This window comes from Mustela lutreola, chromosome 11, assembly GCF_030435805.1.
Source record: "Mustela lutreola isolate mMusLut2 chromosome 11, mMusLut2.pri, whole genome shotgun sequence".
Classification (NCBI taxonomy): domain Eukaryota; kingdom Metazoa; phylum Chordata; class Mammalia; order Carnivora; family Mustelidae; genus Mustela; species Mustela lutreola.
In genome coordinates this window covers 38157724-38173252 of record NC_081300.1, presented here as the reverse complement: position 1 = coordinate 38173252, position 15529 = coordinate 38157724, and the positions used below count along the sequence as shown (strand labels likewise).

The window sequence follows — 15529 nt, the reverse complement described above, 5'->3', positions numbered from 1 at the left end:
GACCCTGGGATCATGACCTGCTTCCTCCTCTCTCTCTCTCTGCCTGCCTCACTGCCTACTTGTAGTCTCTGTCAAATAAGTAAATAAAATCTTTAAAAAATAAAAATAAGGGGTGCCTCAGTGGCTCAGTGGGTTAAAGCCTCTGCCTTCGGCTCAGGTCATGATCCCAGGGTCCTGGGATTGAGCCCTGCATCGGGCTCTCTGCTCAGCAGGGAGCCTGCTTCCTCCTCTCTTCTCTGCCTACTTGTGATCTCCATCTATCAAATAAATAAATAAAATCTTAAAATAAATAAAAATAAAAATGAAATCAAATCAATTGAGTTATAATTGATAATCAATATTGTATTAGTTTCAGGTATATAATAAGGATTTGGTATTTGGATATATTTCAGAATGATCCAAATAATTCTAGTTAAGCTCTGTCACTATATATAAAATTGTGATGAGAACCTTTAAGATTAAATTTCAAATATGCAATGTAATATTATTAACCATAGTTACTATGCTGTACATTATACCTCCATGACTTACTTTATAACTCAAAGTTTGTCCCTTTTGACTCCCTTCATCTATTCCCTATCCACTGACAACCAGCTACCCAATTCTGGCAGCACCAACTTGTTTTCTATATCTCTGATTTGGTTTTTGTTTTGTTTTTCAAGATTCCACATATAAGTGAGATCATTTGATTTTTGCATTTCTCTCTTTTCACTTAGCAGAATGTCTTCAAGGTCCACCCATGTTGTCACATTTGGCAAGAGTTCCTTCTTCTTATAGCTGAATAATAATCTACTGTATATATACACTACATTTTCTTGATTCATTCATCCATCGATGGACACTTAGGTTCATTCCATGTTTTGGGTATTATGAGTAATAATACAATGAACATGGGAATGAATATACTTTCCAGTTAGTGTTTTCACAAATACCCAGAAGTAGCTTTGGTGGATCATATGAAACTTTTTTTTTTAATTTTTTTATTTTACTTTATTTATTTTTTATTTTTTTATTTTTTATAAACATATATTTTTATCCCCAGGGGTACAGGTCTGTGAATCACTAGGTTTACACACTTCACAGCACTCACCAAAGCACATACCCTCCCCAATGTCCATAATCCCACCCCCTTCTCCCAACCTCCCTCCCCCCAGCAACCCTCTGTTTTGGGAGATTAAGAGTCTCTTATGGTTTGTTTCCCTCCCCAGTCCCATCTTGTTTCATTTTTTATGTCAATACTATATAGTTTTAATACATATATAATACACACATATATATAATACACATATATAATATATAACATATATTAGTACATATAGCTCTGTGTGTGTGTGTGTGTGTGTGTGTGTGTATATATATATATACACACATATAGATTTGTAATACATACTGAAATCAGAGAGCGTGATGCCTCCTGTTTTGTTTTTCTTTGTCAAGATTGCACTGGCTATTTGGGGTCTTTTGTGGTTCCATACAAATTTTAGTATTATCTGTTTTACTTCTGTGAAAAATGCCATTTTCATGTGTCTAAATAAATTTAATTTGATAAGACTGCTGAATCTCTAGATTACTTTGGGTAGTAATATTATTCCAGTTAATCAGCATGGACTATCTTTCCATTTGTTTGTGTCAGTTTTAATTTCTTTCATCAGTGTCTTAATACTTTTCAGTGCATAGGTCCTTCATATGCTTGGCTAAGCTTATTCCTAGGTATTTTATTCTTTTTAATGTAATTTTTAATGAGATAGTTTTCTGAATTTCTCTTTCTGATCGTTGTTCTTAGTGTGTAGAAACAACAGGTTTTTTCATTGAAGTATAGTTGAAGCAAACAGATTTCTGTATATTGATTTGGTATTTTGTAACTTTACTGAATTCAGTAACTTTTAAAAATATATTAGTTATCATTACTGAATATATTGGACAATCTTAGAATCATCAAGAGCAGTCTAGAAGCAATGGTTTTCACAGAATGCCTGCTATGTTAGCAGTAACTGCATCTCCTGGGAACTGATTATGAATTTAAATTATTGGTCCCCATCCAAGACCACCTGAATCAGACACCTTGGGGCTAGACCCAGCAATTTATGTTTTCATATGCCCTCCAGGGTATTCTAATACTCTCTCGAGTTTGAAAAACATTGGCCCAGAGCTAACTTCCATTTATAAGAAATAAGGCAGACAGAATAACAAGTTAAATGACACCAGAGAAAGCAAAGAGACAAATTCAAAATAGGAGACATCATATAGGGCAACTGACTTTGGTTCTGCAATAAGTGACACCAGAAAAATGAAGGACATGTTAGAAGGGATTTAAGAGGTATACAGGCATACCTAGTTTTATGGGATTTTACAGAAATTGTGGGGTTGTTTTATGGGGGGAGGGTTCAAACTGAAGGTTTGTGTCAACCCTGTGTCAAGCAAATCTATCAGCACCATTTTTCCAACAGCATTAAGCTCACTTTTTGTCTCTGTGTCACACTTGGTAATGCTTACACTAATTTTTCTTCATTATTGCAATTGTTATGGTGACTTGTGATTAGTGATCTCTACTGTTATCATTGTAATGGTTTTGGGATATCACAAACCATGCCCATAAAAGACAGTGAACTTAATTAAGAAAGTATGTTCTGACTGCTCCACTGATCAGCAGCTCCCCCATCTCTGTCCTTCTCCTCAGGCCTTCCTATTATCTAAGATATCAACAAAATTGAAATCAGGCCAATTAATAATCTTATAATGGCCTCTAAGTGTCAAGAGAAAGAGTCACATGTCTCTCACTTTAAATCAAAGCTAGAAATGATTAAGCTTAGTGAGGAAAGCATATCAAAAGTAGAGACAGGCCAAATCAAGGCCTCTTGTGCCACCAAATTGTGAATGCAAACAAAAAAGTTCTTGAAGGAAATTAAAAGTGCTATTCCAGTGAACACACAAATAATAAGAGTGAAACAATCATATTGATATGGGGATAGTTTCAGTGGTCTGTAGAGAAGATCAAACCAGCCACAACTTTCTTTGAAACCAAAGCCTAATCCAGAACAAGGCCCTAACTCTAAATAAAATTAATTTAGACACATGAAAATTCCAATGGCATTGAAACTAGCAGAGAGTCATTCATGAGGTTAAGGAAAGAAGCTGTCTCCCTAACTTCAAAGTGCAAGGTGAAACAGCAAGTGTTGATGTAGCATGAAATTATCCAGAAGATCTAGCTAAGATAATAAAAGTGGCTATCCTAAATAACAAACTTTTAGTGTAAGAAGAAACAGCCTTATATTGGAAGAAGATGCTATCTAGGATTTTCATAGCTAGAGAGAAGTCAATATCTGGCTTCAAAACTTCAAAGGACAGGCTGACTCTCTTGTTAGAAGTCAATGCAGCTAGTGACTTTAAGTTGAAGCTAATGCTCATTGACCATTGGGAAAATCCTAGGGTCCTTAAGAATTAAGTCAAATCCATTCTACTTTGCTTTATGAATGGAAAAACAGAGCCTTGATGACAACACATTTGTTTATAACATGACTGACTAAACATTATAAACCCACTGCTGAGAGCTGCTCAGAAAAAAAACCAAAATATTCCTTTCATTGACAATACACCTAGTCACTCCATCTCTCATGGAGGTGTACAATGAGATCAATAGTTTTATGCCTGTTAACACAACATCCATCCAGGAGCTCACAAATCAAGGAGTCCTTTTGAATTTCAAGTCTTATTTAAGAGGTACATTTCATAAAGTTACAATTTTCATATATAACAATTCTTCTGATGGATCTGAGCAAAGAAAATTGAAAACCTTCTGTAAAAGATTCAACATTCCAGAATCTGTTCAGAACATTTAGGATCCATAGGAAAATGTTAAAATATCAACATTAACAGGAGTTTATAAGAAGTTGATGCTAGGGTTGCATGGGTTGCTTAGTCCGTTAACTGTCCAAATCTTGATTTTTAGCTCAGATCATGATCTCAGGGTTGGGAGATGAAGTCCCACATTGGGCTCCAGCCTCTATGCAGAGTCTGCTTGAGAGTCCCTCTCCTTCTGCCCCTGCCCAAACCCCACCTCTCTTTTATGTTCTCTCTCTCTAAAAAATAAAATCTATTAAAAAAATAAAAGTTTATTCCAGCCCTCATAAAGGACTTTGAGGGGTTCAGTGGAAGAAGTAACTCCAGATGTGGTAGAAATAACAAGAGAACTAGAATTAGAAGTGGAAACTGAAGATGTACCCGAATTGCTGTAATCTCATAAAACTTGAATGGATGAAGAGTTGCTTCTTAGGGAGAAACAAAGAAAGTAGATTCTTGAGAGGGAATCTACTTCTGGTGAAGACACTGTGAACATTGTTGACATGACAACAAAGGATTTGTTACAAAAACCCAGTTGATAAAGCACTGCTGAGTTTGAGGATGGACTCCAATTTTGAAAGAAGTTCTGTGGGTCAAATGCTATCAAGCAGCACTGAATGTGAGATATATTGTTAGTAAAAGACAGAGTCCATCAATCTGCAAACTTGACTCGTCTTATTTTCAGAAATTGCCACAGCCATCTCAACCTTCAGCATCCACTACCCTGATCCATCAGAAGCCACCAACATCAAGGCAAGACATTTACCAGCAAAAAAGACAAAAAACAAAACAAAACAAAAACCAAAAAAACAAACAACAACAACAAAAAACTATGACTCACTAAAAGCTCAGATGATGGTTAGCATCTTTTAGCAATGAAGTGATCTTTCATTAAAATATGCACAGTTTTTAAGAAGTAATGTTATTGCACACGTAAGAGACTATGGCATATGGTAAATAAAACTTTTATACACCAGGAAACCAAAAAATTCATTTGACCAGTTTTATTGTGATATTTACGTTATTGTGATTTCCTGGAACTAAACCCACAATATGTTTGTGGGTGATAAAGTTAAATATTGACCTTGTTTGTATCATGATTCAAATGAACTCAATACAAATTGTCAATTTTGAAAAAACATTGGGAATATTTAACTGTAGATGGGGGTATTACATGATAACATCAAATTCTTATTAATTTTGCTAGATGTAAGACCTAACATTTACTTAAGTAAATATTTATGTAGCAAAATGCTCACATTTGTTAGGGACACATATTGAGGTTTAAGAGATGAAATGACATGGATATCTGGGATTTGCTTAAAAATAGTGCAGAAAAAAAAAGAAAAATGTGAAACACTGTGGAAAGTCTTAATCACTGTTGAATTTGGCTGATAGATATTAGTAACTGTGTATTATTTTCTCTATTTTTCAATACATACTGAACTTACAAAATAAATTTTAAAATTTATAAGATTTATGATTAGTTTGGTGAGTTTCCTCCATTTCAGATATTTTACATAACAATAATTTATTCAACATTTAAAGAACCATTGATCCATATTTAAAGCAGCATTCTAGGCTCATAGGATAGATTTGATCCACATCTTTTGAGGCCTTAAAGTTATAAAATTTGGAGATAGGGCTCACTTACTTGAAAAATTAGATACAAAAGATTTATTAAGAGAAAGATCACAAATTATGAGATTTTAAAAAGCTTATAAATGCTATAATCATCACAAAATACAGAAAAATAATATTTTAAAAATCATGTAGCTCTGGCACATCCTTATAATCTAATCTTTTCACATTTCTTGGCTGCATGCTCTTTGATTGCTTCTTCATATGACAATTATTTTGTATTATCATCTATTGAGAATAGATAAATGATTCAGTCTTTAGCCTGTCTGATGGAAATGTGTCTTTTACTGTTGATAGTTAAGAAATTTTCTTTTGCTCTTCAAATTAATTATTGCTAATATCATGCAAATTGTTACATTGTTTTCTATTGAGGAAACCCTTAATCAAGTTCTTTTCATGTCTAACCCATGAGTTTTTAGGGCATTTCAAGTTTTCATATGAAGTGACTGATTGTCTTCATTACAGTGGCATTTTATGAGATTATGTTTTCTTAATATTGGTATATTCTGTCAAATTCAATATGAAATTTAAATATTCTCCCAGTGGGTTAATATAATTCATTCCTCATCATTAGTTGTATTTTTCTTACTCCAAAATACTGCCTTTAGTATGATCTGAAACTTTTTATTACAAGTCAGTTACTTCTCAGTGTCAGAGTATCTATTGATGTCCCTTCTCTTTTATTGTTTTTCATATTCTATTAATATTTTGAGTTTTCTTTCAATCATTTATTAAATATAAAGACAAATGATATAGTCTTCATATATTTCAAATTAGGCATTTCTAATTTCTCACTTGTTTTGTCAAAAAGGTTTTTCCACATGATAGTTGAAATGTCATATTCCACAGGATATCTTTATATTACTATTTACAACTGCATGCACTTCTGTAATTATCCATTCATATAACTATGGATTGGTATTTGTTATTTGGTTTACTGGTTTGCCATTTTGTAAATGCTTTCCAATGAGTGAGGTTAATCTTAAACAGTTTTTGGATAAATAAGTCACAGTTGACATGTCATCTTGACATTGTCCAATAATGAACCTTAAAAATTACTTTGAAAATTCTCATGTAATTTTAGTTATTTCAATATCATTCCTTTTCATCATAACCTCTGAAGGGTGATCTCACTTAATCTTAAAACGAAAACTACTTTTTTGGCACTTCAAAATAATACCAGTTTTTCAAGCCTGTTCTTCAAGATGTATGTTGGTTATCACAATGGTTCTCTCACTTGACAGGCACTAGTATCATGAGGACAGTTTAGCAAGGAGGAATATCCCAGACAAGAGGTCCCCCTGGAAGAGCAAGGAAATTAATCCCTATATTGGTCATCCCTAGCACTGGGGATCTCTACCAGGTTAATAAATCCCTGTAATGTCTGGCTTTGAAAATCAGTGGAGCTAAACTCGGGAAGTTTTAAAAATCATGTGGGCTTAAATCCAGGAGAACTGGAGAACTATAAGAAACTAAGATTCTGCTACTCTGCTTTTAAAGGTTCAGCATGCTTTTTCACTCATTCCTAGACACAGCATGGTGGCAGCAGTTTGAAAAGTTGCCTGGATTGTACATGAAGATTTATTGACAAAATTTAGGCATTTGTTGGAAAGGTAAGGAACTTTAGGAACTTTCTCCAGGAATGGAAGTACTGGCAGATACTGTTTTCCTTGCCTTTTTTATCTTAACTGGCAGATGCTAGTGGAAGGTAGATTGAACACCTTCTATTGACTTGGCTAATACTGCTTGCCCTGTGTTCTATGAGCCCACTCCACCCAACATGTCCACCTGGCAAGTACCCCTCCAAAGCTGCTCCTTCCCCACCATACCTGGCAGGCAGTCTCAGCGAGGACCAGAATCCTCCCAAAGCCAGTACTGTCATGTCACACCAAGCAGGTAGCCCTGGTCAGACTTAAGCACCTCCAAAGTAACTCCTGCCCCAGAGATGGGGTGGGGGGTAGGCAGTCCTGACCATTAGCACACCTGCAACTGTTCAAGCCACTACACTAGGGGCTACCTCCACCCACCAGCATGCCCAATCAGCTATACCTGGGTTTCTCAGCCAGCCATACAGGGGCCAGTCCTGCCAAGCACTGTACCCACAGTAGTTGCAGTTAGGCATTACAACCAGCCACACTGAGAGGGAGCCCTATTCATCAGCATAGCCATAACAGGATGGTGCTTATGGCCTACATAAAGGACAGCCCTAGAACACCCAGTTGTGGTGACCAGATGAGATTGCATTATGGGCCCTATAGGATACCTTCTACATAAGTCCATTACTTTCAAAACCAAGAGATACAGATCTAAATGACTTACTTAATACATAAAATACATAAAAACAAATACAGAAAATTAGAAGACAGAACACATGTTCCAAACAAACAAAACCAAGATGAAACCTTAGAAACAAACAAGTAACTGAAATGGAGATAAGCAGTCTGACTCATAATGAGTTTAAAGTAATGGTCATAAAGATGTTCATCAGACTTAATAATGGATGAATTCAGGGAAAATATCAACAAAAAGATAGAGAATATGAAAACCAATCAGAGCTGAAGATTACAACAAACAAAATTAAAAATACACTAGAGGAAGTCCACAGCAGATTAGAGGAAGCAATCTGGAAGATAGGGTACTGGAAATCATTCAAACTGAACAGACCGAAAATAAATAAATAAATAAAAATGAGGACAGGTTAAGAGGTGTCTAGGACAATATCAAGCACACTAACATTCACAGTATAGGGGTTGCAGAAGGAGAGGAGAGAAGGGAGCAGAGAACTTGAAGAAGAAATAATAGTTGAAAACTTTCCTAAACTCAGAAATGAAACAGATATCCTGGTTCAGGAAGCACAGGGAGCCCCAAAAAAGACTGACACAGAGAGACCCATAGTAAGGCACATAATAACTAAAATTCAACAACTGAAAATAGAGAATCTCAATAGCAGTAAGAGAAAAATCAAATAGTTACATAACTAGGAAAACCTTATAAGACTATTAGTGCTTATTTTTCAGCAAAAATTTTAAAGGCCAGACAGGAATTACAGGATAAACTCAAAGTCCTTAAGGAAAAAACAAACAAAAGATAAAATCAAAAATACTTTACCTAGTGGTTATCATTAAGTATCAAAAGGGGGTTAAAGATATTCCCAGACAAAAAGAACAAAAACAAAACAAACAAAAAAACATTAAAGCAGTTCATTATCACTAACTGGGCCTTGAAAGAAAGGTTAAAGAGACTTCTTTCAATGGAAAAGGCCATACATACAAGTAAAAAAATATGAAAGGAAAATATTTCACTTGTAAAAGCAAATATATAGTAAAGGTAGTAGATTAATCACTTATAAAGTTAGTATAAAGGTTAAAAGACAAAAGTAGTAAGCTCAATTTTGTCTACAAAAATTAGTTAAGGGATACACAAAATAAAAAGATGTCAAATATGACTATATATATGTATATATATATATTAGAAAGGGGAGAAAGAATATAGTGTATTTAGAACATATTTGAATGTAAATGATCATCAACATAATATAGATGGCTATATACATATATTGCTATATATAAGCCTACTGCTATATACATGTTGTTTTATATGAACCTAACCGTAACCATAAACCAAAAACCTGTAACAGATACACACAAAAAATAAAGTAATTCAAGCATAAGACTAAAAAGAGGCATCAAATCACAAGGGAAGAAAGAGAAGAAATGAACAGAGAAGAATTACAAAAACAACCAGAAAACAACTAAGAAAATGACAATAAGGACATACCTATCAACAATTACTTTAAAAGTAAGTGGACTAAATGTTTCAAGCAAAAATATAGGCGACTGACTAGACAGAAAAAAAAATAATAATAGAGTTAGAGTAGCAATACTTATGTTAGGCAAACCAGACTTTAAAACAAAGATTATAATAAGAGGCAAAGAAGGGCATTACATAATCACAAAGGGATTGATCCAAAGAAGGACATAACTTTTTAGGTATTTGTTCACCCATGTAGGAGAACCTACATACATAAAACAAATATTAGAGATATAAAGGGAGAAACTCACACTAATACAATTATAGTAGGGACTTTAACAGTCCACTTACATCAATGGATAGATCATCCATACAGAAAATCAATAAGGCAATAGTTATTTTAAATGACCAATTAGACCAGATGGTCTTAAAAGATTACAGATCATTTTATCCAAAATGAATAGAACATACATTTGTCTCAACTGCACCTGAAACATTCTCCAGGATAGATCATGTTAAGCCACAAAACAAGTCTTAATAAATTTTAAAAGTCTGAAATCAAATCAAGCACCTTTTTTTACCCAAATGGCATGAAACCAGAAATAAACCACAAGGAAAAAAAGATTGAAAAAACAAAAATACATGGAGGCTAAACAACATGCTACTAATTAACCAATAAGTCAACGGAGAAATCAAAAAATAAATATCAAAAAGTATCTTGAGACAAAAGCAAATGGAAACATAACACAACAAAATCTTTGGGATGCAGCAAAAACAGTTCTAAGTTTTTTTTCTTAAAGCTCACCTCAAGAAACAACAAAAAATCTCAATTTAACCTTACACCTAAAGGAAAAAGAAGGCCAAAACCCAAAGTTAGGAGAAGGAAAAAAAGATGAGAGAATGAAGCAGAATTAAGTGAAATGGAGATTAAAAGAATAGAAATAATCAATGGTTCTTTGGAAAGATTAAATGTACAAACATTTAACCAGATTTTTTAAGTTAAGAGAGGACTCAAAATCACAAATGAAAGAAAATTTACAATGAATACCACAGAAATACAAAGGGTTACATAAAACTACTTCAAAAAATTATGTGCCAACAAATTATACAACGTAGAATAAATAGATAAATTTTTAAAAATATTCAATCTTTCTAGACTGGACCAGGAAAAAATAGAAAATCTAAACAGACTGATTATTGATTCACTTTTGTTACTAGTAAAAGGAAACTCCCAATAAACTTAAAACCAAGATGTCTTTATAGGGGAATTCTACCAAACATTTAAGGAAAAGTTAATAATGACCTCCCTCAGGTGGGAGGTGCTAAGATGGTATAGTAGGAGGACTCTAGGCTTGCTTCATCTCTCAAACACAGCTAGATAAATACCAAATCATTCTGAATACTCAAGAAATCTGAGGATGGACAGGACGAACTGCACAAGAGGAGGAGAGGAGGCCACACTGTGGAAGGTGTGGAGACATGCTTTGGGGGAGAAATGGCTCAAGCATAGGTACTGAAAAGGGAAGAGATCCCTGGATGGGGAGAGAGAGTGGGGGTGTGGGGGAGAGGAGCACACTGGAGATCACCAGGGAAAACACTAGAGAAATGAGAGGTGCTAACTTTTGTGAGTTTTTGTAACCAGCAGAGCTCAAAGTTTTAGAGGTCTGGAGCATGGCTGGTATACAGCTCTAAGGGGACTACAGTGATCTGAGGCTCACCTAAGACACACTGGGAGAGATGGTTCCCCCTTTGTGGAGAGCATCTTAGAGAGAAGACATTGCCTCTTCAGTGAAAAGGGAGCTGGCATGTGCCATTTCCTATCCCCACCCCTTAACATAGGAGCAGAGACACCTGCTGAGGTTAGCTAACATGGACACTGGCTCTTTACTGTGCTTTACTGTAAAACCCATGATGATCATCCACTCTTGTGTGAGCACACTTCTGGGTCAAACTTGCATTGGTCCCAATGTGATAACACTGTCCTCCAGAAGACCAGCATAGGTCTCACCACATCAGGTCCTTAAAGTCTGGAGTTTTAAAACTCAGCAGGCCTAGCTGGGATAGACACCAAAGTGCATTCCATTGCTCCAGGCAGGCAAGCAACCTGGACAGTGTGAAGGCAGTGATCTGAAGGATGTCATACAACAATGGTGAGGGAAAATCGCCCACTCTTATGGAAGGGCTTCCCTGATAGTGGTGTGAACTCCCCTCTCCAGGGATGAAGAATCTGGCTTTTCCTCTATTTCCCCTCAGCATAACCTAACTTTAGTAAGCAACAAAGCACCAACAGTAGCAGCCTAAACCATTTACACCGAGACCCACAGCCTTACACTCTGCAGTTGTTACTTTTCTCAGGCAAATGTGCCCAAGAACCAGATCACTGGGCCCCTCCCCCAGAAGAAGAGCACAAACCTTCAGGTACCACCATAGAGTACTGCAGAGCTTCAGGTCTAGATGAAATAGCATTAAGTCTCTTTTAATAAGCAGACCAGAGCACACTTAGTTTAAAATATCCACACTCTGGCTAAGGTCCAAACACTCCCCACTACAAGCAAGAAGAAATTCTGCAAGGGACAGACTTGAGGGGTAGAACCGTCAAAACACAGGAGCAGAATATGTGCAACACCAGAGGCACTTCCTGAAGTGGCAGACCCTGGACAATATGTGAATGCTTATTCATAAAACCATTACTTTCAGGAGCACTAAAGAAACAGGCTTTTCTGGCACAGAGAAGAAGACAGACCTAGACAAAATGCAAAGATGGAGGAATTCACCCCCCCCCCAGCCTCCCCAAAAAAGAAAAGGTCACAGCCAGGGATCTAATCAAAATGTATTTAAGTAATATGCCTGATCCAAAATTTAAAGCAACAATCCTAAGGATATTAGCTGGGCTTGACAAAAGCATAGAAAACATGAGGGAGTCCCTTATCATAGAGATGACAGAGCTAAAAACTACCCAGGCTGAAAAGAAAGATTCTATAACTGAGATTCAAAACTGACTGGATATAATGATCACAAGGATGGAAGAAGCAGAGGAATGAAAGAGTGATATAGAAGGCAGAATTTTGAGGGAAAAAAATGAGAGTATACAAAAGAGGTTAAGAAAAAGCTTGGAATATGAATGTAGACTTAGGGAAATAAGTAACTCCATAAAACATAATAACCTTCATAGCATATGAGTCCCAGAAGAAGAGAGGAAGAGCGGGCAAAAGGTCTATTTGAGAAAATTATAGCTGAAAACTTTCCTAATCTTGGAAAGGAAACAGACATCCAAATCCAGGAGGCACAGAGAACTCCCATCAAAAATCAAGAAAGCAGGCCAACACAAAGGCATATTAATTTGCAAGACATAGGGATAAAGAAAAAAAATCCTGGGGTGCCTGGGTGGCTCAGTGGGTTAAAGCCTCTGCCTTTGGCTCAGGTCATGATCCCAAGGTCCTGGGATTGAGTCCCACATTGGGCTCTCTGCTCAGCAGGGATCCTGCTTCCCTTCCTCTCTCTCTGCCTGCTCTGTCTACTTGTGATCTCTGTCAAATTAATAAATAAATTTTTTTTTTAAAAATCCTAAAATATACAAGACAAAAGAAGTCCCTAACTTACAACGGAAGACAAATAAGGTTAGCAGTAGATCTACCCACAGAAATTTTGCAGGCCAGAAGAGAGTGGCATGATATATTGACAACATGTTGAATATAGAAAATATGCACCCAACACATTCTATCCAGCAAGGCTATCATTCAGAATAGAAAGAAAGATAAAGAGTTTTCCAGACTAAAACTAATGGAGTTCATGACTACTGAACTAACCTTTCAAGAAATATTAAAGGAGACTCTTGGAGTGGGAAAGAAACACCAAAAGCAATAAAAACTTTAGAAAGGAACAGAGAAAATCTCCAAAAACAATGACAAAACAAGGAATAAAATGGCACTAATTACTACATAGTTACTCTAAGTGTAAATGGACTAAATGCTCCAATCAAGACATGAGGTATCAGAATGGATAAAAAACAAAAAAGCAAGCAAACAAAAAAAACCCCAAGATCCATCTATATGCTGCCTCCAAGAGACTAATTCTAGATCAAACGACACTTGCAGGTTGAAAGTGAGGGGATGGAGAAATATTTACCATGTGAATGGACATCAAAAGAAAGCTGGAACAGCAAAAGTTATATTAGGCCAAATATACTTTAAACCAAATATTGTAACAAGAAATGAAAATGGTACTATATCATAATAGAGAGGTCTATCCAACAAGAAGATCAATTATAAATATTTATGTCTCCAACTTGGGAGTACCCAAATATATAAAACAGTAAGACATAAAAGAACTCATTGATAATAATAGAATAATAGTAGGGGACTTTGACACCCCACTTACATCAATCGTCATTCGTCTAAGCAGAAAATCAATCAGGAAATAGTGGCTTTGTATGATACACTGGACCAGATGAATTTCACAAATATATTCAAACATTTCATTCTAAAGCATAATACACATTCTTTTCAAGTACACATGGAACATTTTCCAGAGTAGATCACATACAGGTCACAAATCAGGCCTCAACACGTTCAGAAGATTGAGGTCATACCACACCATACATATATTCTGACCACAGTCATATGAAACTTGAAGTCAGCCACAGAAAAAATTTGGAAAGACCACAAATACACAGAGATTTAAGAAGATCCTACTAAAAAATGAATGGGTCACAACCAGGAAATTAAAGGAAAAAAAGGTATGGAAACAAATGAAAATGGAAACACAATGGCTCGAAACCTTTGTGAGACGGAAAAAATTTTAAGAAGGGGTCATAAAGCAATTCAGGCCTACCTCAAGCAGCAAGAACAATCTCAATACACAAACTAACTTGATACCTAAAGAAGCTAGAAAAAGAACAACAAATGAAGATGAAGACCAAAATAAAAAGGGAAATAATAAAAATCAGACCAGAATTATATAGAAACAAACAAGAAAAAACTCAGTAGATCAATAAGACCAGGAGCTGGTTCTTTGAAAAAATTAATAAAATCGATAAATCCTTACACAGACTTATCAACTAGGTAAGAGAAAGGACTCAAATACATTAAATCATGGATAAAAGAGGAAAAATCACAACCAATACAACAGAAATATAATCATAAGAGAATATTACAAAAAATTATATGCCAACATGTTGGGCAATCTGGAAGAAATGGATAAATTCCTAGAAACATATAATACCCAAACTGAAACATAAATAAATAGAAAACCTGAATAGACTCATAACCAACAAAGAAATTGAAGCAGTAAGAAAAAAATATCCCAACAACTCCATGGCTCCTGCAACCCAGCTCCTTCATCCTAGAGCCAAGTGCCACTGCTGCCATGTTTTCCAGGGCCAGGATGAATGTATGCAGCACTTGGTGGAGCAGCTCAAGCAGGAGGTCAACATGGAGAAGGTCAAGGTCTTTTAGGCAGCTGCAGAGCTTCAGGAGTATTTCATGCAGAATGTCTGCAGTGATACCCTGCTGATAGGTATTCCAGCTAGAAGCAACCATTTCCAGGAAGCCCAGATTCTGTGCTTTATCCTAAAGGCTATAGGGAAGAAGTTCACTAAGGAATGTTTTAAGTATAACGTGATGAATAACTGCCTCCAGATCACAACAAAACACTCCTCTCCAGCCCAATGACAGACCTTTTCTGTGGTCTGCTCATACAGCCAAAATTCTATAGAAATTGTTAGGCTTCTACTTAGATAAGGAAACTGGGTCAATCAGTAGATTTTAAATAATAATAGCCTGACTTTTATATTTAAGACAAACAAAAATGTTACCTCCAAATACACCTTTTTCATAAGCAAATTACTGGTGTTTCTATACCTGGAAAAAATTTTATATATTATACACACACACGTGTGCATATATATATTATATATATATATATATGCATATATATATATATATTATATATATATATATATGCATATATATATATATATATATATATTTTTTTTTTTTACTGGCTGTTTACATTTGAGAATGAAAATATTTTGCTTGTTAAAAAACTGAATATTTGGGGGCACCTGGGTGGCTCAGTGGGTTAAAGCCTCTGCCTTCGGCTCGGGTCATGATCCCGGGGTCCTGGGATTGAGCCCCACATCCGGCTCTCTGCTCCGTGGAGAGCCTGTTTCCTCCTCTCTCTCTCTGCTTGCCTCTCTGCCTACTTGTGATCTCTTTCTGTCAAATAAATAAAATCTTTAAAAAAAACAAAAAAAAAAAGAAAACTGAATATTTGAAGTTTGTTGTTTCGAAGGTTTTTATAA

The 15529-nt window shown here is 35.6% G+C and overlaps 1 protein-coding gene across 9 annotated transcripts in view; it reads right to left on the bottom strand.

The window, feature by feature from the left end:
* NOL4 (nucleolar protein 4) overlaps positions 1–15529 on the bottom strand; it is a 407060-nt gene that overhangs the window by 119974 nt on the left and 271557 nt on the right. The gene's annotated exons all lie outside the window — the stretch shown is intronic.